Here is a 27,098-nt window from a genome sequence, read left to right as displayed (position 1 = left end):
CTTTTTTCCTTTCCTCTCTTCCTTCTCCAATCCTTCCTTCTCTCCCTTAGGTAGGAAACAGAGTGGGAAGGTATGGCTATGAAGTTAATGGGTCCATGATTTATGAACTTTTTTTTCATGTCAGGAGCAACTTGAGTCGCTTCTGGAATGAGAGAATTGGCCGTCTGCAAGGACATTGCCCAGGGGATGCCCAGATGTTTTGATGTTTTTACCATCCTTGTGGGAGGCTTCTCTCATGTCCCCGCATGGAGCTGGAGCTGATAGAGGGAGCTCATCCGCACTCTCCCCGGGTGGGATTCGAACCTGGCAGCCTTCAGGTCAGCAACCCAACCTTCAAGTCACTTAGTCTACTACACCATCTGGGGGCTCCAGAACTGGGGCAGCTGCTTTCCTGAAGAGAGGTGTGATATTGAAGGTACTCAAGTGAGTATGTATCCATTATCTACATTAAGAGGATTCTAGCTGGACAGCAGGCTAATGTAATAAAACTTTTAGTCTTTGGATTCTTATCTGCAGTCTCAAATATGATTTATGACTGAGCCAATGTATGGAAAAACTACTTCAATGCCATCATTATCTACTTTTATGTGGTCTGTAGTCATTATTTTTGTTTTCTTAATGTTCAAATATAATGCTGCCTTTGCACTTTCCTTTCAATAATTCTTCCAAGTCCTTGCTATTGGCTATTTTCTGGTAATTATATGATGCCATCTGCATATCTTAAATAGTTGATGCCTGTTCTCCAATTTTCATATCTCCAAGTCAAATCCAGGTCTTCATGTGATATATTCAGCATACAAGTTAAACAAGTAAGAGTTTGCCTGATTCCTTGCCAATTGGAAACTATTCTTTTTCTCAATTTTCTTTTGTGACAGTAGCTTCTTACACTGAGTGTAGGTTATAAATTAGGATAATCAAATGTTGTGGTGCATACATTTTTAAAGAGCAATACATAGTTTTTCATGCTTTACTTAATCAAAGGCCTTGTAATTCTGTAAAGCACAGGATAACTTTCTTCTGAAATTATCTGATGTAATCAATTCACCAGAGTATGTTTTCAATATGATCCCTTGTGCCTCTGAACCCAGCCTGGACATCTGGCATTTGTCACTCAGTGATCAGTGAATGCTAAAAAGTCTTTGGTGTAAAATTTTGGGCTTCACTTTACTTGCATAGGAGATTAATGTAATGGCCCAGTGATTATTGCAATCCCTGGTGTCCTCTTTCTTAGAGACTGGAATGTTTATCAGCCATTTCCTATTTGTGGGCCATTCATCTGCTGATAGATCTGTTGACAGATTTTGTTGACAGACTGGATTCTGCCCCTGTTGTCTGAAGCAGCTGTATTGCTATGTCATCTATTCCTGGTTATTTTAAAATTAATTACCCACTTCTTCCTATGGCTTCTGGCAGAGTATTTCTCCCAAGTGTTCTGAGAACAGTTTCACTTCACTTTCTAAAATTGTAGGTTTATCTTCAAATGGTTCTTCGTTGAATGAATCTGTAATCTTTTAAATATAATTCTTAAGTGTATTTTTATCATCTTTTTATTTCTTCTTTATCATGCAGTGTTTTTCCTTGCTAGTCCAATGCCATCCCCACATTTGGTTTAAACTTTCATTTTGGTCTTGTGGAAGTTGTTTTTCCTTTGTTGTCAACTTCTATTTCTGTGCATTGATTGTTGTAGAAGTTATCTTTGCCTCTGCACACAAGTCCCTGAACAATTGCATTCAGAGTTTTGACCCTATTTCTCGGCCCTTTTACTTTTGCTTCTCTTAGGTCCTTAATTGCCTGAACGGTTTCATCTGTCGCTCAGTAAGGCTTTTCTTTCTTAATGGCTGCAGATAGTGCCTTTTTTTTTTGGATTTTGCATTATTCCATTTGGTTCAGAGTTCTTCTGGCTCTTGGTACATCAGATTTACTACGGTAAATACGAGTATATTTTTCATCTTATCTAAAAATTGGGTTATTCTTCAGGTTTTATTTTAGCATGATGACAGGTTTATTGTTATTTGTCAAATTTTTGCTTTACTTTAATATTTGTTATTGTCTGCGCCACAATCTGCTCCTTGTCTTGTTTTCCAGAAGGATGTCATTTCTCCATCTTTTGCTTCTGATTATGTGGTTTTATCTGATTTCCATATTGACTATTAGATGATGTCTATGTAGATAATTATCCATTTGGTTGCTTGAAGAATGTGTTTTCTGTGAACAAACTACTGGTTTTGCAAAATTCGGTCCCTTGTTCTCATGCTTCATTTTTTTAATCATAGGCCAAATTCTCATATGTTTTTTACTGCTCTGTTTCCTACTTTTGTCACCCAATTGCCTATAATTATCAATGTGTCCCATTTAGTGTGTGACTAATTTCCTTCTCAACTCCAGCGTGTAATCTTTCAGTTTTTTTTTCTTTTCTGATTCTGATTACATTGTTGGGTTTCCCTGTGTCTTAATGATAATTATTTGGCCAGACTTTGCATTATATCCTTTGACTACTTCTGCTACATCTTTCCTTACTATTAATTCCATCCAATTTCTTCTTCACCTTTAATTTTCTGAATAAAGCACTGACCCAAAATGTCCCCTTTCTCTCCACTTTTACTCCCTCACCACAGGTATGCAGGATTTATACATTCTCCTCCTTGTTTAACAATGTCTAGCTCCCTGATTCATACTTCTCATATTCCATGTGCCTATAACATGTGTTGTGTACGTAGTATTGGACATTTCTTTCACTTCTAAGCAGATTAGCAAAATTAATGTCCTTTTGGCTTGGGTACAGTGGCATCATTAGCCACAGTCTATTTAAACTTATACTCTGCCCTTCACTAGTAGTTTGTAGTGTGCTTTTGATTGAGATTCTTTGCCAGGGTCACCGCCTTATGGTTTTCGCCCAGAAGCTGTTTGGCCCATTTAGCTTGTCTGACACAGACACACCTACAACCACTAGTAGTGTTACCACCAGCATAACCTGTTGCCTCACAGGAGCACACAATCCCATCACCATGGAAAGGTGGTGCCATGATGAGTAGTAACTACCAATTTTCAGTCCTTGAGTATCATATTTGTCCATATAAACTTTATATTAATTTCTCTCACAGAACTGTTATTCAGTATTATTCAGCTGTGAAGGAATGGCAGCTGAGTTGCTGCTATGCCATCGCAGCTACTCAGCTACTCATTATCTTCAACACTGCTTCAACACCACAAACCTTTTTACCACATTGCAATATATTCTATATCTAACAGCAATGTATATCTCTTCCATTTTTTCTCAACACAAATAACCTATTGCTTATACAGAAGCTAGATGGCAGTGCTAGCTCTAAGACTTCCATTTAAATTTTGTTTTAATCTCTGTTTGGAGAGCATTCCTACTGATTTTTCCAGTTATTCCTTTTGCCCAAAGCTATAGCTTTGGAGAGAAATTAAGACCATGAGTTTGAGATTATCAGAAAACTCAAGGAAATTTGTTTTCTTATCAGTTCATCGGTGATGCAAGAAGCATTCTCATTGAAAAGGCATATTGGAAGACTAACATTCTTTCTTTCTTTCTAACAGATCCAAACAATTCCTTTTTTGATAAATTGTGAATAATAAAAAGCACATCAAAATAATGTATATGTATAATGTATATTGTTATTATACGCTAACAATGTTCACCTTCCTAGGGGTAGATTTTTCTCACTTCTTGTTGTCTCATCCCCTGTTCTTAACTATGAGTTGTTTGCAAGTTGGATGTTTGTATCTTGGCATGTTTTCAACTGAAATAAAATATAATAACGAATGGGTTTTCAGGAAGTACCCATCTCTTCATCATGTTCAGCTATAAAATTGAACTAGAGTTTACCTACCCCTGAGCTGTATGAACAAAGTAAATCACAGCAGATTGAGTACATACAGGTCTTCATATCTCAGGTGGTGAACTTGCTGTATACTCATCCCTAGTTTAGTCAGTTATTCCACTACACATTGACAGTCTGTTTGAGAAATAACTGGTTCATAGAGACCAGCATGTCCAAAATTCTGATAAGCTGATTCTTGCAAAAAATCAAAGTATGTTCCAGTTGGTGCCACCAGATTGTTTGGCCCTTATGAAGCCACTTTCCTATCTGCTTCCTGGAGCAGTGTTTCAAATAGAAAAAGCAGGCTGGTCTTTTTAAAAGGTGAAGAATAAAAGTTTCATCGAATACAGGAGCTCAGATTTGACCGCCAAGAAATCTAAAGCATGGAGGAAGGAGCAAACAAAATCTGCATTTGATTCAAATCAAGTATATATATACTATGCTCTTGTAATTTACTGAAGGCAGTCATGTTTTCAAGAGCAACTGCCTGTTTGGAACTGACCTCTGTTTGAAGGGTAGTCATAGCCAACTCTAGTGTAACAAAGAACCATAAAAAGGAGCTTGAGGTTTTACACCAATATCTAGCACTTGAACAGCATCAGTGTGCCTACCACATGAGTGACCTGATCACTGTGGTTAAATTATTGAACTAGAAATCAGCATAAATAATTGTGCTAATTACTGTCCTCTTTTGTCTCTCTTTTTGAAGATTTTATTTTTCTATAGATGAAACAAAAACAACTTTTGCCTAAAGCACTTTGTGGATATTCTGTTAAGATTTGGTTTGATTAGCCAGATTCCTCACTGGAGAGACGAATAGGGAACATACAACCCCCTGTTACGCCAGCTCCACTGGCTGCTAGTCTGCTACTCAGCACAATTCAAAGTGCTGGCTTTAACCTATAAAGCCTTAAATGTTCTGGTCCAACTTACCTGTCCAAATGTATCTCCCTCCATGAGCCAGCTAGATGCCCTGCTCTTCGCAAGCGCAGTCGGTGGGGATGAGAAACAGGGCCTTCTCAGTCGTGGCCCCTTGGCTTTGAAACTCTCTCCCCAATGACATTAGATTGGCTCCCTCTTTCCATGTCTTTAGAAAAACATTAAGACCTGACTCTGGGATCAGACATTCAGGAATAGTGCAACGTCAGAATTGAGATATAGCAACATGAAGGATGACCACAATTTTAAGTATATGGTTTTAACAGTTTTTGACAGTCTGTGTATTCATATGTTTTGTAAGCTGCTCTGAGTCCCCCTCAAGGTGAGGAGCAAGGTATAAATATAGGAAATAAATAAATAAACAGCTTAATGCAAGATGCCAAGTCAAAAGCCTAGGTAGGATTTCCAAGGTAATAATAGCATATGAGTAGTTGTTGCATAAGCAATTATACAAAAATAAAAATAATACAATAATAAAAATAAAAAATGTTGCCTGTTCAGTTAATTTCTCCATGCTGCAAACATTATCATTTCTCAAGACAGACTGTTTTAGATTCTCCCGCCCCCTTTTAAAGAGTGTATCATCTGGACTACACACATCTCTTAAGAAAAGCAATCAATAGACCAGCCCTCCCAGCTGAGCATATGTTATTTATTTATTATATTTGTGTTCCCAGCCCTCCTTTCTCCAAGAAGTTCAGGGTGCCATTTGAGCCTGACAATGACACTGTTCTGCTGAAAAGAGGGAGAGAGACAAAGAGAGAGAGAAAGAGAGAGACTGACTTGCTCAAGGCCACCCACTGAGCTTCTTAGTTGGGCTTATTACGTTTGAACTCAGCATTCTAGTTACTGCGCCATACTTGCGAGATATGCAATTTACAATTAATACGTTCACAAACAAAACAGAACATGGAACTTCGAAAAGTTAAAAATATGCAACCCTCCCACCAAAGAACAATACGTCCATCACGAAGAATGCATACCCTGTATTCAGAATGATGTTTTCCATTTTTACATCTCCCATCCCTCACCTCCTCCCCCTTTCTCACCCAGTTTGAACCCAATGGAGCAGAACATCCCTTCCTGAACACTTCAGGAGCAAAAACAAATGGGTCAACTTAAAAACTCAGAAAGAAAGATGGTTATTCAGCTTTGCCGACCTCTCAAGAAAAGTCAGCGGTGCAGCTAGTTGCACATTGCAGAACTCTGGAGCTCAAGCGTGAAATAGCACCCTCCAATTGCCAAGCCTCATTTGCTTTTCTCTCTGGTTTCAAGCAAGGGCTTCTGTGAGTTCCCAGACACTCTAGTGCTTCATCGTTTTTTTTTTTAAAAAAAATGCATTTGCACACATCTAGGTTGATATACAATCCATTTAATACTAGTGTGGTTCATCGAATCCTTTTTACTACTGTACTTGCTGAAATTATTGGGGTTAGATTGCTGCCAGTTTATACTTCATCTTAAACAGGTTCTGGTTCCTATGGATTTGCTTTGCAAAACTTCCATTATGTAATGCTGATCATGTGGAATTATCTGCTTGAGTTCAGTTATTGCTCACTGATCAGCATTTCTCCCCATACCCTTCATAGGTGGCCTCTTGTTCTTATGCACCATGGTAATCCCATTCTTTGTTCCCACATAGTTCTCTATTTTTATTTGGTATGAAAGTCAGCATGATGTAGTGATTTGCGTGTTGGATTAGGATTCTGACAGAATAGGGTTCAAATCCCTGCTTATCCATGGCAACTCAATGTCTCAGCCAAAGAGAAAGGAAATGACAAAACTCTTCTGAATAAATCTTGCCAAACCCCCCCTCTATGACAGGATTACCATAAGTCAAAGTTCACTTGAAGGCACATAACGATAGCAACAACACCTTTTAAAGAGTGAGTACATAGACCATATGTCCTATCTGTTCAATGTTCTGAATTAAATTCTATCACAATAGGGCTGGAAACCAAAGTGTTCATTTCTGTTGGCTTTGAAGATTGCTATTCTTTTCACTAGTCTGCTCTTCTGCTCAAACAAAATTTGATTTTCAGATGTCATCACTTAGCAATGATGTCTTCATCCTGTGAAAAGATTAACTTGCCAATTTTTGGGCTCATACTGCTGGTTCAATGTATAGTACAATTAAAAACATCAAAACCCCCTCAATTAGAGGTAAAGACAGTAATAATTTAAGACTGTTTCTTCCCATATCTTGCCTGCTAATAAGGAAATTACTTTCCATACACTCCGTTTCTGAAGGCAATGTATTTAGTTTTCTTTGACAAGTAGTGCTGCTTCCTCATTAAGCTACAGCTCCCATGATTACAGAACATTGAACCATGGCAGATAAAATTGTTCATTGATTCTACAGTGTATATGCAGCCTATGCAATAAAAACATATACAATACACACTTCATTGGAATGGAAACATTAGTTAGACCAGTGATTCTCAATCTGGAGTCCCCAGATGTTTTTGGCCTACAACCCGGAGAAATCCCAGCCAGTTTACTAGCTGTTAGGATTTCTGGAAGTTGAAGGCCAAAAGCATCTGGGGACCCCAGGCTGAGAAGCACCAAGTTAGAGACTTAGCCCAGCAAAGTGTATTGAATCTATAACCATGGGTGACGGATAGATCCCATATTCCCATCCTTCCTGTTGGGGGAAATCAGCAGGATGGCAACAAAGCACAAAGTACTTGGGTGTCTTCCACTGGGTGTCTTTCAATGCCACTTGGGAGTGAAGCAAGAACACCTCCGAAATGGGCATCCCCTTGAGTACTTTCAACCTGACAATCCCATTAGGAAATATTCAGTTTGGGACAAAGATGTACATACCATCTTGCCCTCCAAACAGTTCTAGTCCAGTGTTAAATCTGCTAATCCTGCAGTTGTGACAATGCAATAAAACAGAGAATAATACTGACTTCAAGGAATGTAAAAGAGCAAATGAACCTGTATACAATAGCTCAAAAGCAAGTGAGGAAGGGAGGGTGCTGAAAGCCACCTCTGAAAGACTGACTGGTAGTGTGGACACTGGACAGCCTCCTCTTTATATTCCCCTGTGGATTCTCTTGGCTTGTCTGCCCAAGGGATTGTTTGCTCACTGATCGGAGGCCTCACCAGAAAGTGCTATGAAGATTCCTGAGAAAAAGGATCCAAAATGGTACCATACCACCCTCTTCCTACAACAGGCAAATGGGGATCCAGGTGAGTCTGGGATTGATTCTTGTTATAGAACATCTTAAGACAATTGTATGATAAAATGCAAAATGTATTTTATTAGATCTCAATGATCACATACAGAAAGTAGCCACTGGAAAATAACTTTTCTGCAACTTCATGCATTTGCCAAAATGTAGTCTTCAGCTGGAACCCTCCTCCAGAGAGCAGCGGTGCATGAATCAAGCATTTTGTCCCATTTGGTTTCAGCAGTTCAGGAGCTCTTGTCCACTATGCTGTCCACAGAGAGCTCCTTAGATATTTTTTCACATTGGTGAATTTTGCAAAGAAAATAATACAGAGAAGACATGATAAACAAAGCAACATATATGTGTGTGTGTGTGTTTTTCATCCCTTCCTTTTCACATCAACGTCCTCCTCATCCATTACTTGTGAACATAAAACAATATAACCTACAGGGATATATGTAAATATCTTGCTTTTGAGAGTACATTCTTACCTAGCCAGCAATTAAATTAAGTCAATGAAATTTGACATCAGAAATGTGATACCTCTTTCAGATTAGGGAAAATAATCTGTGTGGGATTTCATTGCCATCCCTAGCAAGAAGGCATGGAGACGTTACGGTGAAATTCACATGGTTTTAAAATGGACAGTTCTGCTAAACAAGACATGGGCAAACTTGGGCCCTCCAGGTATTTTGGACTTCCACAATTCCTAACAGCCTATCGGCTGTTAGGAATTGTGGGCGTTGAAGTCCAAAACACCTGGAGGGCCTAAGTTTGCCCAGGCCTCTGATAAACTATTGATAGTTTCCCTTGAGAGAAAAGCATTATTTCATCTCACTTTTTAATTTTTCCCCTTTTCTTTCATCACTACTCTGGTAGGAACATAAAGTTCTACCTTTGCGCATGCAGATTAATTTTTTACTGTTGTAGTGTAATAGCACGTTTGTATTAACTCTATAAAAATAGAAAAAGAGGGGGAAAAATGCCCTTCAGACCAGAGAATCACCAACAAATCATGCATCAGTTGTAAGAATTCACTGAAAGACCCAGCTCCAAGAAAACACTACAAACCTACTTCCCCCTCGAAGAATGGAGTGAGTGAATATGGAGGAAACAACAAGGTGATCCATTGTAAGGTGTCTCTATACCAGTCTGTAAGAGTAATAGAGTGTATAATTTGAGCCTACAAATGGGGACACTTGTGGCCTCCCATGTTGCAACTCAGTGCTACAATCAGTAAGGATTTGCAAGGTCTTCTTTTCCCTGGAAACATTGCAAAATTAGGGTATTCAACAGCACTCTTCTTTAAGACAGTCAAGAGGGGATAGATTTTACAATGCAACCAGCTGAAATACAAACAACAACAAAAAGGAATAGAAATTCATTTACCTACTTTTCAACCGAAATGGGAAACAACCATGTAACCTCTTTTGTGTGTAAAGTACTTTAATTTGGAAATTTTAAGGATTTACTGCTGTCCGCTATGGAAAAGAAAACAATACAATTCACGATGTTAAAGTGCCATGGAATGCTTATTTCTCACACATGTGGGTCAGGGTTTGTGTTGAGTAAGTTTTTACCATATTAGTTAATCACTGGGTTATGCAAGGAATTTCTGCTTCCTAACCAAAACAATTCAGGGATTCACTTAAGCCGCACCATAAACTTGTTATGACGTCCCTCGGAGCGGAGAGGGATACACACAGTCTTTGTCTGTTAATTACTCCTGTCTCTCATTTGGGATTTTTTGTAATGTTATTGGCAATGTGGCTGAAGCTGTGGAACAAAAGCAAATACTGTCTTTTTTTAATGCAGACAAAGGTAGGTGCTTCCATTTTGGGGGAAAAGGTGACAGCAGGCTGCTTTGGGCTTTTACCAAAATCTTTGTTATTTCTTTTTAATGGCTCAGATTACCAGACAAAAAAGGTAGCAATAATAAATAAGAAGAAAAATGAATTCAAGTCATGCTCTGTACTTCTTTTCCTTGATGGCTTTCTCAAAATTCAAACGGATCACTTCTATTGTCATCTTGCAGTCTGATGTGTCACAGTTCAGAACAATTGTACCATATGACCCACTGTTGTAATGCCAAGACATTTAGGCACCTGAGTCAGAATGACAGTTACCAAAATCAAGGTGCATAATACATGCACTAGAAGTATTTTGACACTAGAGACAGAAAGTCTCACATGCAACTATCTTCCTTTTTCATTCTATAAATATAATTTTTTTCGTGTCAGGAGTGACTTGAGAAATTGCAAGTCGCTTGTAGTATGAGAGAATTGGCTGTCTCCAAGGACGTTGCCCAGGGGACGGCCGGATGTTTTTGATGTTTTACCATCCTTGTGGGAGGCATCTCTTATTTTCCCGCATAGGGAGATGGAGCTGACAGAGGGAGGTCATCTGTGCTCTCCCTGAATTCAAACTGGCAATCTTCAGGTCAGAAACCCAAGCTTCAAGTCAGCAGTCCTGCTGGCACAAGGGTTTAACCCATTGCACCACCAGGGGCTCCTATAATAATATAAATATAATAATAAATAACCACACATCTCTCTAGTCCTTTCTCAAGGTAATCAAATCAGAGCACACTAGCAAATTGTTGACTGCCTGGCTTTGATTGGTTGGTTTTATTCATTTATATCCTCCCTTTCTCCCATGAAGATGGCTAACAAGATATTTAAAACAGTACAAATAACTATATAAAAGCATTATTAAAAATATAAATATAAGATGTAAATATTATTAAGCAACTTTTAAAGTTAAAACATTAAAAATATTGAAATTAATTAAAAGACTATATACAAACATTGAAAATAGCATCACACAGCAATTACAGTCCAACCCTGTTTTGTGTATAAAAATCTAATGGCACAAAAATGATGCAGTAATAATATCCGACCTGCCACTCCCCATGGATTGAGGTGGGGAACAACAACATTACAGTACAACATATACAATAAGTTTAAAATACATCCCAAATAACTTAGTTAAGACATCAGTTTAAAATAACATAGACAGGTTATGCATATTAAAATCACCAGTACACAATAATTTAGGAATCATCTGGATAGGCTTGCCAGAAAGGATTAGCCTTTAATGCCATTTTAAAGTCACGACAGTGTATTCTTTAATGGACATTCCTCCCTTACTGGCATATTAGTGGATAGTATGTTCTCAAAAACAAATTTTGGGAGTTGAAGTCCAAAACATCTGGAGGGCTGAGGTTTGCCCATGCATGCGTGTGAGATAATTCAGAAAAAAAACCCTGAAACCTCAAATGATTAAATGGATTATTGTAGGTCAGAAAAGCATTTCCATTTTACTTCTTCATGTGCTGGAGTTTTTTCAGGCTTTAGTGAAGTGGAGAAGACCTAAGGGAAAGATGGTTAAGCAAATTTAGTAAGCACATTAAAAGGAAACCACACTTTCTCAGTGATTCCTGGGACTGTTTCTAAACTGTTTACAGTGTATGTCCTATTTTTGATACCTAGAATAACATGTGAGAAACCTCCAAGTTAGTTTCTGATTGGCCTTGGAGTCTGTTTATTCCAGCTTCCCATCAGGAAGCAATCATGATAAGCTCTGTGACTCTGTTCTGAACAGTTTTTCCACAGTGATATTGCCTCTAACTGATAATGTTGGGAACACAGTGCTCTATTCCTGTGTTGATTTCTTAGGGAGGCTGGACTGATAGGTACCCTTTTTTGTAATGTAAGTGCTTTTTCTGCTAGAAGAACAAGATACCGATGATGTAAAAATGTTTTTCCACTCAAAACTACCACATGATCAATATGCCCTCCCATATGAGAATGCTACTAAAATAGTCATTTAAAACAGCCATGGATAATGAGATCCGGGCCGCGGATAACGAAACCTGAAGCACAGATACTGAATCACTGCTGTGCCTGAATTGTTTAACCAACATCTTAATGTGCTAAGTTTTTCATTGATCTTCAGTATTTGTCATTGAACAGATTGGATACTTTGCATACCTAAAACATAGTTGTGAAATCATCTATTCTGGCCACATGGATACACGTCTTTGTTACGTACTGTTGGAATTATTGTAATGTGTTCTTTGAAGAATGCTTGGAAATGTAATCATTAAAACTATCAAAATTTCAAGATATTACCACTTTGTTTTTTATGTCATTTCTCCTTCATAGAAATCTTGGCTTTCGAAACTTTGCTACTGCTAGCTTTTAAAGTTTCAGACTTCTGCAATTGAAAGTAATGAGACTGGGAGGAAAGGAGAGGAGCCCAGAGGAAGTGGAGGTTTGCCTTAAGGACAATGTCTCCTGTCTCCTCAAGAGTAACAGGATTGGAGGGGAAAGCAAGTATCCCAGAAGTGGTATCTATCTTCAAAACGGTGCCTTGGGTCTCCTCTAGAATAATGGGGTTGGAGGGGAAAGTCAAGTATCCCAGAAATGGCAGGCGAGCGAGGGGCAGGTACCATGTTTCCTCGAAAATAAGACAGTGTCTTATATTAATTTTTGCTCCCTAAGAGGCGCTAGGTCTTATTTTCAGGGGAAGTCTTATTTTTCCATGAAGATGAATTCACATTTATTGTTGAACAAAAAAATGAACATTTATTATATACTGTACAGTAGTTGTCATCACAACCAGCATAACCAGACAAACTGTGAATCCTATCAAGAAGTTCTTGTTACTGCCATTATTTCCATGTACTACAATCTATGGTACATACATTTACCAATCCTGCATGCTCTGGTGTTCTGTTCAGCGGGCATGCTTCCAAACAAAAACTTTGCTAGGTCTTACTTTCAGTGGAGATCTTATATTTAGCAATTCAGCAAAGTCTCTACTAAGTCTTATTTTCAGATGATGCCTTATTTTTGGGGAAACAGGGTAGGTGAGCCAGGATGGGAGAGTGAGTGGTGGGTGGGCAGTGGCACATGTGCCAGGAGAAAAGGCACTGCATGCCCCTTCTGGCACACATGCCATAGGTTCGCCAGCATTGCATTAGTGTGTGCTGACATTCACTTTGGAAAGCTGTGCTCTAAGGTACAACAAGATCTCTCTGTATACTGTATCTTCCCATGTGAGCCTGCCCACGCTCCAAGATCCTCATTCAGAGTCTCTCTACTTTCAAACTACACCAATTTTTCTTAAATTATCCAGCACAAAAAGCCCAATAGTTCAGAGGAGCAAACTTGTCACATTTAAGGTGATAAAGACATATATTCCTAAGAGTTCTTTCCTCTCTATCCCTCTTTCAATCAACACTGCCAGCAGGCCCCATTCAAGCTACAATATCGTTTTAGCGTCCTCCAAGAGTACCCACGCCTCCAGTGTCTCCAAATTTGTCAAGAGCTCTACTTTCTATGTGGATAAGAGGTTCACTCTGGTCTCAAAAAGTGACCAGCACTTCCAAATGTAGCAAAATACCCCTAAGTGTCTTCTCCAATGATTTCAGGGTGCCATGGGATATTTTGGGGGAGTGGAAGGAATGCAGAGGCAATAATCTGCATTTGTGGCTCTATAGGGTTCTAGGGCCCTGATGTCCAACCTGATTAAAAAAAATTAAAAAGGGAAATTACAAGCATATGCCTTTCCTTTAGAATTTATTTATTTATTTATTTATTATTAAACTTATATACCGCTACTCCCGGTTTAGCTCGGAGCAGTTTACAAAAATAGATTAAAACAATACACTTGGCTTTAAAATAACAATAAAAACAATAAAAGCAACAATAAAAACAGACATAGCCCCGAGTCTTTCACCCATTGAACGCTTGTCGGAAGAGCAAGGTTTTGCAGGCTGTGCAGTGGATTAAGCAGCTCAAACGTGCACAACCATGTTCCTTTATTCCCTTTTCTCCTTCTTTCTAAAACACTTCTTAGCAGTAATACTTATTACAGCTTCTCATTCATCTTGGTCAATGGATTTCAACTGAAATTATTGTCTAGAGTCACAACTAAAGACTTTGAAACGTCTTAACAAATTTGTCTGAACTCAAAGACGATTTTGGAAAAATGTCAGAACAAATGGGCTCTTTTTGAGGTTGTATAAGTAGTCAATGGTAAAGTCATGACGCACCCAATTGAGCGGAATCAGTTGTAGCAACAGTGGTAAATTTTAAGGAGAGAGGTTTAGGGCAGATGTAACCTTCTGTGGATTTAGATGTGTGCTTTGTGGAGACAGGCTTTTTACTGCTGCTGTGAGTCACTGCTGAGGAAGCAGCTGTGGAACACCTGATCTAACAAGCAGGATTTCAAAGAGAGTATATTAAGCCACCTGACTGTAGAATAAGGCGTGATTGTACTAAATCGCTGGCTGACCCTTCCATTTCCCAAGAGAGTAATTTAGTTGTGTTAAATGTTTCTAGTATTTCGAAACCATGTATGTGTTTCTAGGACTTTAAAGCATATGTGTGTTATCTGTAAAAGAGCCTTTTCATTTGGTAGCTTCTATATATGTTCTAATATGGAATCTTTCAAACATTCATTTTCAAGAGGTTGGGGAAAAAGTGAAATGACTTTATATTTGGTAAAAATAATCGTTATATTATTAAAACATGTATTGGCAATTAAGGAGAAATGATGCTTCTTTGCTCATAGAATCAAAACCTGGGGTGTTGGTGTTGGGTGAATGTTTCTTAACACAAGCCTATTAAGAGTTAGCTTGTGGAAAACAGGGAATACTGGAAGAGTCATCCAGAACAAGGAATAAACTTTACCTCTTAAACACCTTGGCTACTGCAAATATGTTAGGGTGGTCTGCAGCTGCTGTGCTACAGGCTATAAAAAGACGACTTAAGGAGGATTAAGCATTTATTGCTGAGGAGTAGGTGTTTTTTCAAGCAACAGTCACAGCCATTGTAAAAGTGATCTCGTTCCAAAAGTCTGATCTGATTGATTGATTGTCTTCAGATGTCCTGTTTCCAATGCAAATGTGGCTTTGGAGGATCAGGAATTAGTTCTCTGATTGCATGGTCTTGCCTTCTTCACCTCACATACGTTTGATGTTTTTGTTTGGTAGAATTTCAGTTTTTTGGTTACGGATAAACTGGAAAATTCTGATCAAGCCCTCCAAGCTAGATTTGAAAAACAGAGTTTTATCTTGGACTTTAAATTTTATTTGATTTTAAAAATAAAATGAGCAAATCAGGAAAGTATTTTATGAATTGTATGAAGTGTATGGAGAGGTATAAGAAATGGAGAGTCAATGTGATTATTATACACCCAGTTATTGATCCTTGATATCATGCTCTGGAGGGCTGGAGATGTGGAATTTGAAATTAAATACTCCATCTATGGGGTATAATCCTGCTGTTACCTAATTCCCCTTTTCTTTAGAAGATAGCCTGTCCTGGTTTGAAATCTAGCACTAACCTTCCTAAAGTCAGCTTCCTAAAGTCCTAGTCACCTGGTGTCAATCCATGAGATGTCTAGAGTTACTTACTTAGGCAATCCCTCATTGTCCGGGTATGATGGCCTTCCAAGTGTTTTATTTTTCTTGGAAGACGCCTGTGTGTGAGTTTTTTTAATGTGTGGAGGTCAGTGCACAGCAGATTAACACAAAGGCTTCACAGAGTGAGGGTCCCAACCAGTGGCGTTGTTAACATGATGATGGTGACTTCTCAATCTGTTGCAGCCTTCCTTTGCCTTCACAGACATTGTAACATGTACCATGTTATCTTCTGCCTGATCCGCCATTGAGGTCTTCATGTCTTCGGATTGTGTTTGGTCTGAAACTTCCCCTGTGGCCCTTCCTGGGAGTACATGGCTCCAACGGTTATGCCTGCAGCTTCATTGGAACACACAAGTCCCTTCACCATGACAAGGGGGCAATTAATTGAGGGGGATGTCTAGGGTACTAAAAGGTTTATTTGGTAAATCATCTCATCCAGAACATTAAAAGCCCCCAAACATGTGCTCATTCAGGATGGTCACTTACACATCATCAAAAGAAATGACACAGAATTCCATAAAATGTTAATATATGTGTGAAGATAGAAATTAAGAAGGAATTAATATAACTAAATAGAAATATGATTAATCATGCCATAGGGAAGAAGGCAGACCCAGTGATTTGGGTGCCTGTTCAGCTTTTTGGCTAAGAGTAAAATGTTGATGGGCAACTGAATGACCGCTGCTCTCTATTCTTACGGTTATTTGTCTTTCAAGTGGGCTTAGCCTGGTCAGTCCTCTGTCAGCCTTTCAAAGAAAGCACAGCAATGTAAGACACATGGCCACCCTACATTCATTCTACCACCCCTCATCTCACATGTGGTTGTGTGATCATTCTTAGGCTGGTTATGACAGATGAGATTGTACTCCTTTCTTTGCGGATGTCTGAAAAAAACCTGAGTGTTTACATACCCACAAGAAATACTTTACCACTATAAAATATGTGATCATGGTGTTTAGGCTGAAATGACCACCCAGATATAGCTGGAGTCCCACAAAAAGCCAGATTAGGCAGATACAGTTAGTGTTATGTCATAAAACTGCCAAATTTGGATTCTGGTGGACCACAAAAGCATTCCACCAAAGCCAACCAAGACTCAACTTCTTTTAAGTTTGAATTTTTTCAGAACTATTCAGGACATAAAGCCATAAAGAGTAACCAGCACTATGTGTGTGGTCATTGTCTTTAGAGCTACATTCAAGCATCAGATAGCTAATCCAGTATGGGAGCTTCTTTTTCAGTCTCTTTCTGATGAATTTATTTATTTGCATATCTATCCTGAATAGACTTGCACAGAGACCACTGCAAGACCACCACAAGATAATAAGCATTTGCAAAAAGGTTTTAAAATATACAACTCATTAAATATTAGGTTTTCAAAAGACGATCAGATCCTAGCAGAAGAAAAATCCTTTTGCAGCTGCTTAACCCTGAATAAAAGATGGCAGCCGAAGGCAATGAATTCTTTAATTGAAAACAGTTACACTATAGAATCTAAACATAAATATAAAGCGCAGGGTAGTCACTGATAAAGGTCCTCTTACTTGGCTGCTTCACAGATAAGGCATCAATTTGGATCCCCTTGTCTGTTTTGAACAGCTGTTGAAGGGAACAGTTTACCTTCATCCAGAAGCTCTTACAGGAGAACAGGGATGAAAGGAACGAGAAAACCAGGTTAACATGCTTTACCCTTACAGTAACCGGTAACATTGATTTTTGTCTGTTTTATAGAAATATATTTGGTACTTTTCGTGTGTTAAGGCCATTTTCCTATTTTGGCCACTTTTCCTATTTTAAAGATTTTTAAAAAGTTATCAATAAAATATCTAAATCATCAATTAGGAAAGTAATTGAAAATGAATACACCAGTGATGTGTTGTTAAATTCTTTACAAAGAATTACTGATGATAAAGCTTTTAACAATAATGTTCCAAGCTCTGGCTGTAGTAAAGGAGGCTTCAAGGTAAAGTACGTATCTTTTGATAGTCCATGAAGCCCGACAAAGGCATGAAGTCCGACAAAATGGAGACCTCCAAATGAAGACATATACTGGCAAAGGCTATAAAGCTGAACACGAGGCCTAGAACAAGATGGATGCCTCCCATTATAATTGCAAGATTTAAAGCCTAACATTAGGGAAGCTGACAAAATATAGCAACATTTCATGTTGTAAGTATAAGGACAATTGTTATGCCTGGAGGGAAAAGTCAATCCACTTCCAGGCAGGACAAGAGCAAAGCAAAATTTCTAGAGCAGAGATAGGGAATATGTAGCCTCATAAGTTTGCCTGCAACTCCCCTTAGTCCACATCATTGACTATACTGACAAAGGCTGATGGGATTTGTTGGACAATACCAGATTGGCCAGAAGTTCATATAGTCATCTATAGGAGTTCATCTATTACTATGCAGCATCAGAAGATGACTTTCATGTGTGAAGGAGGCATTGAAATGTAGCATCACAAAATGAACATTTCCACTCAGACGTTCAGCAGCTGCCAGTGAAGGAGAAAGTGAGCATGTGCTGTCCATGTATATATGAAATACAGTAACTCAGAATCTACATGCAGGAAAACTATCCACCCAAGTTCTCAAACAGCCCATCTCTTCTTCTTGCCTTTTAGTACAACACGGGCATATCAAGATGCATCTAGAGGAAAAAATGATTCAACCATTTTACAGGCTTAATTTCAGAACATGCGAAGAGTCACTCCTTCCTTCATCTTACTCAGACCAAACATTTTTAATAACAAGCCACATAAAATCCTATTTCAGATGCTTAGCAAAGGAAAGTCAGTTTACAAAGTCCAACTTACACCTTATAAAGACACATATTCAATCTTCTTAGCTTACGGGTACTGTGTCTCATATATTTACTCAGCTCTAATGACAGTTCAAATGTTTGTCCTTAAAAAGTTGACAAAAGTGAATGACTTTCAATTTACTTCTCTGTTGGTGATCTTTGTCGTCATTTTATATTTTGTTAATTGGGATAAGATCATTTGAAAACGTAACGGAGCTGACAGAACAGTTCTGTAGTGAGAAGAACGGAAGATGAGGCTATAATTCCCCTAAAACCTAAGACAAGCCCTCTATGAATTTCAGCTGTCTATGTCTCATAGAAACACATGGGAGTTGCATTGAGTTTAGTACATAAGCATTGCACGCATACAAGTCCGCTCATGCACAGTATATTCCAGATTCTGCCCTTTTTGTTATATTGAAGGGGTCTAAGGCAGATTTACGTAAATGAAAGAATGTGACTGTAGCCAGTGGCCATTATCACAAAATAAACATTTGGTAGTCAGCACAACTGTAGAAGAATACAGTAAAATTTGCTTTCTTTCTTTTTTCAAAAAGGGTAGGAGATTCTTTTAGGTGCAAGTGTCCTGTTATGTAATTTCTTCCATAAAGGTACATGGATACTACGAATTCCTGTAGAAGGCAATAAAGTACAATATTGCACTTAGAAGCACCTCTGCAATGGGAGGAAATCCTGAGAGTGCAAGGCTGACTCCACATTCTCCAAGTAGCTTTATACTAGAAGGCTTTCTTAGCACAGCAAACTCTTTGAACTGGATTAAATGACAGTGTAGTCTCACATAATCAACTTCAAAGCAGATAATCTGGATTATCTGATTTCATCATCTGGATGATATGGCAGCGTAGAAGGGGCCTCAGTAAAAGACTGCAAGGAATGGAGGAATTAAGAAGACTGACTGCCCTAGAGCCTTCAGAAGGTTGCACCTTCACTACATACTTCTGTTTTACTTTTGTAGCTTGATATTCCTGCATGGAGGGAGCTATGGAGGTACCGTCTTCAGTCTAAGGTGGAAGTTTGTGTACTGGGAAGTGCTGAGGATCCTCCTTGAAATGAGGTGACCAGTGACTCACTGCACTCCTGAGTGCTTTTTGTGGTACTGCCTGGGGTTATGATAATGTTTATGTTAATAATAAATATTGACGTTTTGTTGGTTATTAAGAGTGACTTCTTGAAGTGTGTATAAAGTGTCTTTCCAAACCATGAAATAATCGTATCTACTAACAGATGAAAATGGGGGCACATACGGCTAAATATGTGGTCAATATGGCAAAATTCATATGGAAAAACATATATGGTAGGAAAGAAGGCCCCATTTTGGTTTTGTCAGAGCCTCTTATGAATTAATTTAGTACAAGCTACCTTTGTATTTTGCACTTTGAGTTTGCAGCAATTGAAGAAGGGGGAAAGTTGGAGGAGAGAGAAATCGAGGCCCCTTCTACACTCATAAAATCCAGATCATCTGCTTTGAACTAGATTATATGGCCGTGTAGACTCATAATCCAGTTCAAAGCAGATAATGTGAATTACAGTAGAGTCTCACGTATTCAAGACTCGTTAATCCAACCTTCTGGATTATGCAAGCCATTTTTGTAGTCAACTTTTTCAATATATCATGATATTTTGGTGCTAAATTCGTAAATGCAGTAATTACTACATAACATTACTGTGCATTGAACTACTTTTTCTGTCAGATTTGTTGTATAACATGATGTTTTGGTGCTTAATTTGTAAAATCATAACCTAATTTGATGTTTAATAGGCTTTTCCTTAATCCCTCCTTATTATCCAAGATATTCGCTTATCCAAGCTTCTGCCAGCCCGTTTAGCTTGGATAAGTGAGACTCTACCGTATCTGATTTGATAATCTGGATTATATGACAGTATAGAACAGGGGTCCCCAAACTAAGGCCCGGGGGCCGGATGCGGCCCTCCAAGGTCATTTACCTGGCCCCTGTCCTAAACTTTAGACTTGGGGTCTACCTGGTCTTTGGAGGTCTCTTTGCTTACTTATAGCCTTATGAGATCGCCTAGATGGTCTTTGAAGGTCTCTTTGCTTAGCTACAACCTTATGAAGCCATCTAGATGGCTTTTGGAGGTCCCTTTCCTTACCTATGGTCCTATAAGATGGTCTAGATGGCCTTTGAGGGTCTCTTTCCTTACCTATGGTTTTATGAGATTGTCTAGATGGCCTTTGGAAGCCCCTTTCCTTATCTATGGTCTTATGAAACCATCTAGATGGTCTTTGAGGGTCCCTTTCCTTATCTATGGTCTTACGAGACCATCTCGATGGTCTTTGGAGGCTTCTTTGCTTACCTATGTCTGAAATGACTTGAAGGCACACAACAACAACAATCCTAATTTTGGACTATTTCATCATAGTCCGGCCCCCCAACAGTTTGAGGGACTGTGAATCGGCCCTCCACTTAAAAAGTTTGAAGACCCCTGGTATAGAAGGTGCCTGAGTCATTCCAAAAGCATCTGAAAACTGGGTTGAGAGAGGATTAATTGGGACCATCCCTTTTGAAGGGTATGCAATAACTAGTGCTGGGATCTATATATGTGGGATTTCAAACATTTGAAAAACAGCTTGCTTAATATATATTTTGAGTCTTAATAACAAGATTAATGAATAGTCCACTTTTAGAATGCTTCTTCCTCCAAAAGATTTATACTAGTATGATTTTTTTCTGTTGTTATTGTGAATCTTTTCATATAGTAAAACAGATTTTAGTTGTTGGAGGAATTGTTTGCAAGCGTTTCTGCAGGCTTGGCAACAGGCCAGCTCTCCATTATGATTTGATAGCCCTCAGTTTAATGGGAAATCCCAGTTCTTATCCCCTATGGCTTTTTGGGTAGTTCTGAAGTAAATCTTTGTGGTTACGGGGAAAACGCATTTACTCGAGAAGCAATGTGTTATAACCTCAGGCACCATGCCAAGTGTAATAAAAACTCACTTTTACATGTCATTTACACTTTCAGAAAGATTTAGAGAGACTCTACAGAATATCTTTTCATAAGGTTGCCAAACTTCACTAGGCTTTTATCCTCAAAGACAATGAAGTAACTTTTACTACTTCTCTACAGACTAAGGGTGAGGTTTTCCCACCAATTATCCATTGCCCCTGTTCCCCAACCCACTGCCCCCAGTACACAACTTTTGGGTCTTAATCTTGGTCCTTTATATTAACTATTTGAAAATGTTTCTCCTTCACACAAGCACTAGAGCCTAGGTATTTTCCATCTATCCCTAATTTAAAGGTAAAGGTTTTCCCTTTAGTATAGTCGAGTCCGACTCTGGGGGTTAGTGCTCATCTCCATTTCTAAGACGAAGAGCCGGCGTTGTCCATAGACACCTCCTAGGTCATGTGACTGGCATGACTGCGTGGAGCACCATTACCTTCCTGCCAAAGTGGTACCTATTGATCTACTCACTACCATTTTTATAAGCATATCAGTGTCAAAGCTGTGTAATGTGCTTTGGTTCTCAGCAACGTGGACTGCACTTCATGAAGAATTATGCTTTACTTGGTTAGTATGACTTTTCTTTGGATGCATGGAAAATACTCTGCTTAATATTGTAGGATTTTAATGACCATCTGTTGTTTTTTTAATGTGTGTATTTTAGTGTTACATTTGGCACACAAGATTCTAGAATAGCTGGGAGGAGGTGTTTGGAAAAGTTCAGTCCACACTTGTATAACTGCCACACTTTAACAAACATCTACAGCATCCGGGCAAATTTTAGAGTCTGAGATGGTATATTTTTGCTAGGTCAAAATAAATGCATTAAAAACCAACCAAAAGTGACATCAAAATAATTGGTTTGAGTCCCTTTAAAGCATCCTGAGTCCTTTCAGGAGACAGGGTGGGACAGAAATAAAGATGATGATGATGATGATGATGATTTTATTAATCTTTCCACATTGCCATATGGTTTTCTTATATGTATCTTCCAGAAGAAATGTTTATAACCAGGAAAAAGTGCATTAAGAAAAGGGATAAAGATAGAAAAATACTCACCACTGATTCCACCTAAAATGCACACACTGTTTCTCTATTTCTCTTCTATTCGATGAGAAAATTACCAGTTGGTGCTGTCAATGTTCTTACAATCTTTGTGCTACATAAATATGATACTTAAAATCTGATTATTGACTTGTTCGCCACAACTGGCAATATTTAGGAAACCAACTCTAAAGTGGGCACTACAAATGTACCACTACCCTTCCAACAATGGATCAAAATCTGGCCTCTATGTTAAGCTTTGCTTTAATAAGTGAGTCACGAGTTTCATGGCTATAGCCTTATATTTTGTACTGGCCAATTACTTTCTTCTATAAGATTTTTTTTTAAATTAAATAAAAGGGGATTTTCTGCTTAAACAAAATGGCACTTTGATTTCCTACCCACAACAGTGTGAAAGAAACCTCTAAATTAATATTTACCCTGATACCAGCTGCAACATATATTTCCTCCTACACATTTTTACAAGAGGTATATTTGGCAGATATTGGAATATTTAATTATAGGAAATTAAATATTCACTGATGAAAGTCATTATGACACTCTGGCTCACACACTTTATGGGTAGCTGGCAATTCTTTCAGGATTTTCGTAATGAAAATGGTGTCATTCTCCCCCAGGCTATTAGTATGAATCATGGCATCAATGGTCAACCAAAAACTTTGCATATTCTATGCCAATCTAGACTGTTGTGACCATGTTTTCCAGGAGATTCAATGGGGGGTTTCAGAAGGGAATGGCCAAGGGCTTGTTTTCACAGTCAAATATTCCAACCACTTCCTCATCTCTAAAAATTTCAGGTAAGGACTTGAAGGGAGGGCAAAAAGAGCCTACAGACAAAAGAAGGTGCCTCAAGCATGCAAACATACCTGTTATTGATGGACCTCCGGGTATTGAATGGGTTCAGGACTGGACCAACGTACTTTTTCTTAAGACCCAAATTCTCAGCCACTCTGTGATTTACTGGAAGAGAGTCGAGGGCAGTCTTTGTCAGAAATATTAAAAATTAACTAGGTATTTTTAATTACAAAAATGTGAATCAAGCACCAAAAGGGTTAAATGGATGCAATGACTCAGCAAAAGTTGTAGTTCAATATAAGCAAGTGTGCCTGTAGCTTAGTCAGCCCCAGTGTGAGAAAGCTTGGTGTGAGAAGCTTCGGTGAGAGAAGTCCCAGGTTGAAGGCCCCAGTGTGAGAAGGCCTGTGTGTAAAGCTCCTGTGTGAAGCTCCTGTGTAAGTTCGGTGTGAGAGCAGGCTCTGTTAGAGCAAAGCTAGAAGCTGTTTATCTGCATGAGAACGAAGCCCAGCAAGCAAAGAAACAAAGAAGGAAGCACAAATAACTTTATCTGTGTTATAGAAACCCTATTTCTGTAAATAGTGCAACCATATTATTTTGCTCCTAAGGAAGAGATAACATTGATCTGTGTGTTTTTGTTCTTTTTATCACTTTTGGCTACTGGTGCTGGGTCACACTGGTGCTAATGAGTTATTCTCTGCTGTGCATTTATGGGGAGGATCTTATGTTAATAAGCCCACTCACCCAACAATTTTTGGTCATAATCTCATTACAGAAGGAACAGAAATCTCATGTGTTCCCCTTTTTCCATGTATCCATAACAATAAGACACATATATCTTCACTTTCCAATACATGCACTGACATAGGAAGTTTTATATTTCTTTATGTAACATATTAATAAGGAATGCTTATTAATATGTTACATATGCCGTTTATTTTCCGAGCCCAATTCAAGGTGCAGGTCATTACCTACAAAGTCCTAAACGGTTTGGGACCCACCTACCTTCATGACCGTATCTCCCCCTATGAACCTGCACGATCTCTCTGCTCGTCGGAGGAGGCCCTCCTCTCGCTCCCACCACCCTCGCAGTCGCGGTTGGTAGGGACGAGGGAAAGGGCCTTCTCCAAAGTGGCCCCCCAGCTCTGGAACTCGCTCCCCAGGAAGATCAGGCAGGCCCCTACCCTCCTCTCCTTTCGGAAGAGCCTGAAAACATGGCTCTTCCAGCAGGCCTTCGATAACTGATCCATTAAGTCTGACCTCTTGCATTTCCAATAATAGTCCCATATTTACGCCTCTTCTAGCACCTTGAAGGCGATGACAATTTGGATAATCTTCCCCTCCCTGATGATTTTGACAAACTAGCACTTTGGTCCAGGTTTTTCTAGATTTTATCCAAGATTTTATTTTTTGTCCTTGAATGTGATTTTTATGACTTGTTTTTATTGTTATTTGATCTGTTTTTTGCTTTGTTTTATTGTTGTGGACTGGGCTTGGCCCCATGTAAGCCGCCCCGAGTCCCTTCGGGGAGATGGGGCAGGGTCTAAAAATAAATTTATTATTATTATTATTATTATTATTATTATTATTATTATTATTATTATGCTTCAAATGCCCAAGATCCTACACACTGTTAATGTAGAATAAATATACCCAGTATAGTTACACTGGCTCCCATGCTTGTGTAAGCAGTTGTCTAACAGACACAACAGCCTTGAAGTTGATACATTGCAGATCAGCTATCTCAAGTCAAAAGTGAGAGAGGCCTGTATATAGGCTTGTGAAACAAGTGGTGAGACTAGGGTCACACCTATAAGAAAGTTTAATAGCTTTTCCAATGATTTCTATTCTAGAATAATGGATTTTTTGTTCTAAAATCAGTTCTGAATTCCTCGAGACCATCCAACATTCCTGCTTGCAGTTGCTCCATGTTTCAGATCATGTCAGGAAGAACAAAGTGAAAGAAAGGTGGATTTGGCTTGGAAATTAACAATTCATTTATTTAAAAGATCTATATAGTGCCTTTGTACCAAAGTGTACTGAAGAAGGTTTTAAGAAGCTACGTAGCAGTTACTCACCTACACTACTGCAGAAATGTAGCTTAATTCTCATAGTTTTTGTATATATATCTCTACACACAGAAATACCTTGAAAGCCTGATTGATGTTTCTCAACAACTTTATTCTCAACTTGGATTGCTCACTCACTCCTTGGGTCTTTATGAGACTGTTTAGATATACTGTATCTTCCAACAAATTATGGGGTCTTATTTTTTCCTAAAATAAAAATATTTGAAACCTTCACAATGTTGAGTGAAGATCTCACAGAGCATCATTAAATTCATGTATTACAAAATGGAAATTATGTGGGTCAACAATATCTCTGGACATGGCAGTACACTGAAACTCAGTAACAAGATAAAAAGTCAAACAAGCAACCTATGGCCCTGAGTTATGCAGCCATATAACCCAGAATATCAAGGCAGATAATACATAATACAATAGAGTCTCACTTACCCAAGACTCGCTTATCCAAGGTTCGGGATTATCCAAGGCATTTTTTGTAGTCAATGTTTTCAATATATCATGATATTTTGGTGCTAAATTCGTAAATACAGTAATTACAACATAACATTATTGCGTATTGAACTACTTTTTCTGTCAAATTTGTTGTATAACATGATGTTTTGGTGCTTAATTTGTAAAATCATAACCTATTTTGATATTTAATAGGCTTTTCTTTAATCCCTCCTTATTATCCAAGATATTCGCTTATCCAAGGTTCTGCCTGCCTGTTTACGTTGGATAAGCGAGACTCTACTGTACTGTATCCTCCAACAAATTATGGGGTCTTATTTTTTCCTAAAATAACAATATTTGAAACCTTCACAATGTTGAGTCTCACAGCGCATCATTAAATTAATTTATTACAAAACTAGCTGTGCCCGGCCACACGTTGCTGTGGCGAAGTATGGTGGTATGGGAAATAAAGTATTGAGGAATTGGTGGTAGTTAAGGTAAAGGGTAAAGGTTTTACCTTACATTAAGTCCATTATAAATGGGTTATATAGCTGTGTGGAAGGGCCTTGAGTCTACACTGCCATATAATCCAGTTAAAATCAGATAATCTGTATTTTATAGGCAGTGTGGAAGAGGCCTAAGTGAGGCCTAACTCTGCCTGTCCCCTGGGCTGATTGGGTTGCTAGGAGACCAAGTGGGTGGAGCTTAGCCTTCTAGCTGGCAGCAACTGGATAAAAACAAATATTCCTCTCCCTTTAATTAGGACTTTATTTTCTTTTCTTCTTGTTGTATGAACATAGAGGCATGGATGAGGGGTTGTGCTGACAAGTTTAGTGTTTCTGGGATGTGTAGTTTTGTTGTTTTGTCCTAGGCCGAAATTTCATTACCCTTTTATATATATAGATGGAAATTATGTGGGTCAACAATGTCTCTACCTGGACATGGCAGTACACTGAAACTCATTAACAAGATAAAAAGTCAAACAAGCAACTTATGGCCCTGAGTTATATAGCCATATAACCCAGAATATCAAGTCAGATAATACACAATACCTTCTTTGAACTGGATTATCTGAGTCCGCACTGCCAGATATTCCAGTTCCATGTGGATTTTATACAGCTGTGTGGAAGGGGCCCTAGATGCTCAGATGCAGTTTTCATCAGCAGCAGAGATGGAAGAAATTGTCTGGAAAACTGACACCTGAATGCTCCAGTTATGCCCCACACCATATGCATCTGCCATACTGTGTTTGATTTGTAGTTTGGCCCTCTTGGCTTTCTGCACTCTTAGTTATGATGCAATAGCTCCTCCTTGAAGTTTGGCCCTCTTGGCTTTCTGTACCCCTAGTTATGATGCAATAACTCCTCCCCCTTTCTCTCTTTGGCCTGTACTTCTTCTGAAGACAACATGGCTGCCCAGCTTCTGGGAAACTGTCGGTTTTTTCACCTGCTGTTTAACAAGATTTGCCCAGAATGAAGGACCTGGAAGCTTGTTTTGTGTCTCTTCAGCTGAGTTGACGCTATCTGACAAAATTTCTGGA

General features: G+C 38.7%; 2 long non-coding RNA genes across 4 annotated transcripts in view; one reads left to right on the top strand and one right to left on the bottom strand.

Moving 5' to 3' along the window:
• LOC134296778 (uncharacterized) overlaps positions 1–27,098 on the top strand; it is a 58,382-nt gene that overhangs the window by 6,222 nt on the left and 25,062 nt on the right. Inside the window, exon 3 of one of the 3 annotated variants that reach the window (XR_010003630.1) lies at positions 125–9,784. This is a non-coding gene — a long non-coding RNA (uncharacterized LOC134296778). Of the gene's footprint in view, positions 1–124; positions 9,785–26,793 lie in introns of those variants that run through there. The other 2 variants (XR_010003632.1, XR_010003631.1) reach the window with 2 other exon arrangements.
• On the bottom strand, positions 9,778–26,886 carry LOC134296781 (uncharacterized). Its single transcript, XR_010003634.1, has 3 exons — positions 26,611–26,886; positions 23,114–23,207; positions 9,778–11,334 (listed from the first exon to the last, which is right to left on the bottom strand). It is a non-coding gene; the product is annotated as an uncharacterized LOC134296781 (long non-coding RNA).

This window comes from Anolis carolinensis, chromosome 2 (assembly GCF_035594765.1).
Source record: "Anolis carolinensis isolate JA03-04 chromosome 2, rAnoCar3.1.pri, whole genome shotgun sequence".
NCBI classification, from domain to species: Eukaryota; Metazoa; Chordata; class Lepidosauria; order Squamata; family Dactyloidae; genus Anolis; species Anolis carolinensis.
Note: the sequence above shows the minus strand (reverse complement) of the source record. Positions and strands in the feature narration are given on the sequence as shown.